Below are 6,177 nucleotides of genomic sequence, written 5' to 3'. Positions count from 1 at the left end.
CAGTGCGTGTGTTTTTATTGGCTAAACTGGCAATATGACCATCCCCAAGTACAACAATATATATATATATATATATATATATATGTATGTATGTATACGTTTGTGTGTCTGTGTTTGTCCCCCCAACATTGTTTGACAACCGATAGCGGTTTGGCAAAAGAGTCTGATAGAATAAGTACTAGGCTTACAAAGGATAAGTCCTTGGGTTGATTTGCTCGACTAAGGGCGGTGCTCCAGCATGGCCGCAGTCAAACGACTGAAACAAGTAAAGGAGTAAGGAGTAAAAGAGTATGGGAAACTATTGCAGTACTCTGTTTCCAAAAATCTACTGACTCTATTTTTGACTAACTTTGCACACTTTTCTGCTTTTTATCCCCCACTTGTTTTTGTCTTGTGTACTCTACATGCATTTCTGCCATCATTACTGCCTTCCTTTACTTGTATAACAGCTTTCTGTCTCCTCTATTCTTACAACTTGAATAAAAAACAGTTGCAGCTTTTCATCTGTCTATACTTCATGAATTCAAATTCTGCTGAGGTTGACTTTGCCTTTCATCCTTTTGGGGGTCAATGAAATAAGTACCAGTGAAATACTGGGGTCGATTTAATTGACTTAGCCCCTCCCCTGAAATTACTGGCCTTGTGCTAAAATTTGAAACCTTTGCCTTTCAGGGTTGATTAAATAAGTAGCAGTTGAGTACTGGGATCGATGTAATCGACCTAACCCATTTCCCCAAATTCCAGGCCTTGTGTTTACAGTAGAAAGGATTATTATTACTGAGTTCAAATACTACTGAGGTTGACTATGCCTATCATCCTTTCAGGGTCGATAAAATAAATACCAGTTATAACTGGATGGTTGGTTAGTCTACATTACCCTATAAAGAGCATAGGGCTCCAAGTACTGGAGTCAATATAATTGACCAATCCTCATCCTCCAAAATTTCAGGCTCTGTGCCAATAGTAGAAAGAATTATATATATGTATGTATAGATAATAGAACTGGGTTGTTAATGCTCAGTGGCTCTCTTGTATAATATTGTTCATAATTATAATTAAGCACTGAACAGTGGCATAGCTAAAGCGTGTGCCATCCAGAACAGCCCTTGAGTTCAATGCCCACCCCCACCTCTCATATTGCAGGCTCAAAAGTGCTGCTCCCATAAAAGCATCACCTGTGGTGGACGGCACCCCTTATTTCTTTATTGCCCACAAGGGGCTAAACATAGAGGGGACAAACAAGGACAGACAAAGGGATTAAGTTGATTACATCGACCCCAGTTCGTAACTGGTACTTAATTTATCGACCCCGAAAGGATGAAAGGCAAAGTCGACCTCAGCGAAATTTGAACTCAGTACGTAAAGACAGACGAAATACCACTAAACATTTCGCCCGGCATACTAACGTTTCTGCCAGCTCACTGCCTTCATGCTATACTACTGAACCTGCTATTTGGTTGTACACAGACAATTTTCTCCAAGATACAATTATTTCTTCAACACTGTCTTTTTATTGTATATTTACAATGATTGCTACACTCTGTCCTAAGCATTGGTTCTAGATTAAAAAGTGAATACTATTGGGCATCATGTACATCTAAGTCCCACTGCAAGCACTTAAGATCTTAAATTATATATAAACAGATGGACAGTAAAACAAATGTAGCCATACCATGCTCAAGGGTCTACATTATAATCTTCAGGTTACTATGTAGTAGTTCAATATACTGTTTGTAATGGTGGTTTTATCTGGAGAAGGGATGCTGTGACTTGAACGTTACAGATCTGAAATTGATGAGATCAATGCAGCTTATGTTTCTGTCAAATAACTGCTGATTAATAGCTGATGAAAAAAAAAACAAGAAAACAAAAAAAAGAGAGAGAGAGAGAAAGTGACCATAGGCAGGGTGGCAATTCTAGAGAGTTGACATTCAAAGCATAGTGGTTAATGCAGGGCCTGGAGAAGGACACAGTATAAATGATGAGAGGAGAAACAAGTGATTTAGAACACAATACTAAGTGGCTCCAAGGAATAGAAGCCACTATAGTAGTGATAGAAAAACATAGCAAAGAGATACACTTATGGCCAGAACTGGGATGTGTTGGTGAATGACTTCATGCCAATCAGTTGGGGAGATTCTAAGAAATGCACTTTAAGATATTTATATGTATAACAGCAGCAGTATATCAGATGTGGGTGCAGTATTCATTCACCTAATTCTGTGCTGTAGAATTCCTCATACAGAAATAACCAAAACTCATTAACAACCGTGACTTTATATTTCATAATCTTCTATCCCATGCTTCTCTGAAACTACATATATTTAGTAAGCCATAGCCGCTAAATATATGTGTATGTATGTATACGAGGGGTGCTGAAATATTTCTGGCTTTAAGGGTATCACAAAAGGCTTTAAGGGTATCACAAAAGAATGAAAGAGACCTCAATATTATGTACATAGAGGAATTTATCTGTAAATATAATATGTGACAATTATTCAGTAGCCATGATAAAACTCCGAGTTTCGGATGTTGGGGCGGAAACCTGCACCGGCATCTCTTCAGTTATCGGACCATCAAAAAATGCTATGAAAATGACTGTTAAACAAAGGGAAATTAATATGTGATTGACCATTATTAAGACAAAAGAGCTATTAGAATGACCGCTAAATAAGGGGAGAAGGGGAGGGAGTAAAAGGTAAAGGAGTAAAAATGCTCTTAGCAATCCAGAAAATGAAACCAGCTGTTCATGCAGGGATAAAAATTTGTGCCCACTAAATGGAGCTTGTATGTCCGAGACCATCAGTTATGAAGCCACCATGGACTCTATATCCACTAAGGACATGGTTTCAACAAAGAAATATGTGGACCTTACAGAGAGTGATTTCAAGGTCAGGTTCAATAATCACACCTTGAGCTTCAGGCACTGGGATAAAAGAAAAACGACCAAATTATCCAGTCATATATGGTCCTTAAAAAATAAAGGTGTCAGTTACAACATCCATTGGAAGATCTTAGCCAAGTGTAAGCCCTACACCAACAGCAGTGGCGTAGGGCTTTCTGCCCCAACATCCGAAACTTGGAGTTTTATCATGGCTGCAAAATAATTGTCACATATTATATTTACAGATATATATATATATATATATATATACATATATATATATACATATATATATATATATATATATATATATATATATATATATATATATATATATATATATATATATATATATATATATATATATATATATACACACACACACACACACACACAATCTTCCTTTCCTCCCTATCACTTTCATACTCACCATTTATTTAACCTTAGTTTACCATGTTATATGTTGTATAATTTAATATATCCTAAAACTGAAGATTGATTTTAAAGAAATTTTAAATTCTAATTGTTTAGTGACCTTTGCTTGAAACTTTAAGTTCTTTCTATCTTCTTTCTCTAATTCTAATCTTCTTCCAACTGCTTTGTGACCTTCCTCCCACCTATGTGTATCTTTTACTTAAATATCTTAATAGCTGAGTGTTAGTGATCTGTACCCATTTGTTTACATATTACACCCCTTCCCCATCATCTCTTTGCATATCATTTATCCCCTCCTCTCACCATTTCCTTCTTGAACACCAGCTCCTCCTTCTGCATTGGCACTTTCTGCTACCTCACCTCTCCAATTATAACTTTTTCTTCCTCACTTACCCTCCTCTTTTTTCATTCCGTTCCTCACTCTTCATTCTTTTATTTTAACCCCTTTCTATATACTTACCAAAACCAATTTCTCTGTCTTGCTCACAAGAAGGACAAAAGCCCTAAACATTAAATTCATCAATCTTCATAATAACTGGGCTTAATTGAACCCTTCTGTATTTTTGCTTATTTCTTTAACCCTTTAGCATTCAAACATAATGCTTATTTATTCACAAATTTAAAAATTAATCTTGCATTATCTTGTAGCTTTTAGATTTCAATAAAGTGATTGTTTAGTTTTAGAATGACATTGTAGGGTAGGTGTGAGAGGCTGGATCTCCACTGTTTGAACATTAAGTATGTAGAATATTTGAGCTTGATATGGCTGGTTTAAATCCTAAAGTGTTAACCTATTTTTTCACCAGCCTGTAAACCACCAAGATGTCTTGTTATCAATTCATGAAGTGGCCCGTGTTCCTCCATAATGCTCAGAAGATGGCTTGGTGGGTGGTGAGGGCTATTTGCTCAGAAGAACAATAATTCTATTCCAGACTATTGGTGCTTTTTTCTTTTAGATCAAGGCAACTCAAGGTGCATAAAGTTACATGTATTGTTAAAGAACACATCACAATGTCAGCAATGGAATAAAATCTATGAATCCATATGAGTAGTTTTCCTTGAGAGTGGAGAACTCTAAGTAAAGAGACTCCGTGGTGAGGAGGGAGACAGACCACTGTTACCCCACAGAAATCTATTAGAAAAATTTAATTTCTATAAAGCAATTTTAAATCTTAGTACATATTTTAATTACACAGGTACAGGTATGGCTGTGTGGTAAGAAGTTTGCTTTCTAATCACATGATTCAGGGTTCAATCCCACTGTATGGCACCTTGGGCAAGTGTTTTCTATAGCCCCAGGCCAACCAAAGCCTTGTGAGTGAATTTGGTAGTTTGAAATTCAAAGAAGCCTGTCGTGTGTATATGAGTGTCCATGTGTGTGTGTGTGTATCCTTGTGTTTGTCCCCCACCCCACCACCTTTTGACAGCCAGTGTTGGTTTATTTACATCCCTGTAACTTAGAAGTTCAGCCAAAGCGACCGACAGAATAAATACCAGGCTTTAAAAAATGAGTTCTGGGGTCGATTCAATTTGACTAAAAATTCTTCAAGGTGGTGCCCCAGCATGGCCGCAGTCTAATCACTGAGACAAGTAAAAGATAAAAGATGCAACAAATGACATACTAAACTAAAGTAAAATGAATGGTGTGAATAAGGAAGGAAATAGAGTAAAGAAAAGCAAAAACAGTCTTAGTAGCCAGTCCTCTCAAGCATAATAATAATAATGTATAAATGTAGTTTTCTTTTCTAATATAAAACTTAAACTTGGCAACCTAAAGTTTTATGAGATGTTATACTAGTTTATTAACTAGGCATTTCTATGTAGTTAAGCAGGTGCTAACATGTCTAGATATTTGTGTAGCTGTTTTCTGCAAATATTGATTTGTCTTCCTTTTCTCCTAAGCATGAACTAAATAACCCTAAAGATAGCATAAATAGTTTATTAGTTGGTACTGTCTATAGACTATATTGAAAAAGATAAGATTATGATTGAATAAACTCTGGTTCAACAATGAATGAAAATTAATAAATAAATCAAGTGGTCATTATATTACAGATCTAAAGTAGAAAAACTAACAAATTTTATGAAGATTTTTATAATAACAAAATAAATGCTCTTAAAATGTTTTATTTTCAGTATAATCAAATTTCAATAGAAATTAGTTAATCACAGATATTTGAAAATTTTACATGCTTATTTGCCAGTAATTAAACTAGAGAACCAAGCGTGAAAGAGAAAAACTTCCAATTAAGAATTTATAAAGATTTCATCAACCATAATCAATTTTTGATTATCATTAATTTTTCAAATATAAGTAAATGCGTGAATAAACATGTATAATTTCCCTATTTAACTTTATATCAATTTCTTCATGTCTTTATATAGTTAATACTTTCCTTTATCTGTAAATGTGTGACATGACTTCTGTTATCATCATCATTACCATTTTATGTCTGTTTCCATGCTAGCATGGCTTGGACTATATGTGTATGTGTGAGTATCAAAGGTCCTTCTTGAGCCACAGGCTCATTAGGCTGGTTTTCTGGATTCTGTGGTGTACACACACACACACGTATATATATATATATATATATATATATATATATACACACACACATATATAAATACATATATATATACATATACATACATATATATATCATCATCATCGTTTAACGTCCGCTTTCCATGCTAGCATGGATTGGACGATTTGACTGAGGACTGGTGAAACCGGATGGCAACACCAGGCTCCAATCTAATTTGGCAGAGTTTCTACAGCTGGATGCACTTCCTAACGCCAACCACTCAGAGAGTGTAGTGGGTGCTTTTACGTGTCACCCGCACGAAAACGGCCACGC

This window comes from Octopus bimaculoides, chromosome 6 (assembly GCF_001194135.2).
Source record: "Octopus bimaculoides isolate UCB-OBI-ISO-001 chromosome 6, ASM119413v2, whole genome shotgun sequence".
Classification (NCBI taxonomy): Eukaryota; Metazoa; Mollusca; class Cephalopoda; order Octopoda; family Octopodidae; genus Octopus; species Octopus bimaculoides.
This window is presented reverse-complemented; position numbering follows the sequence as displayed.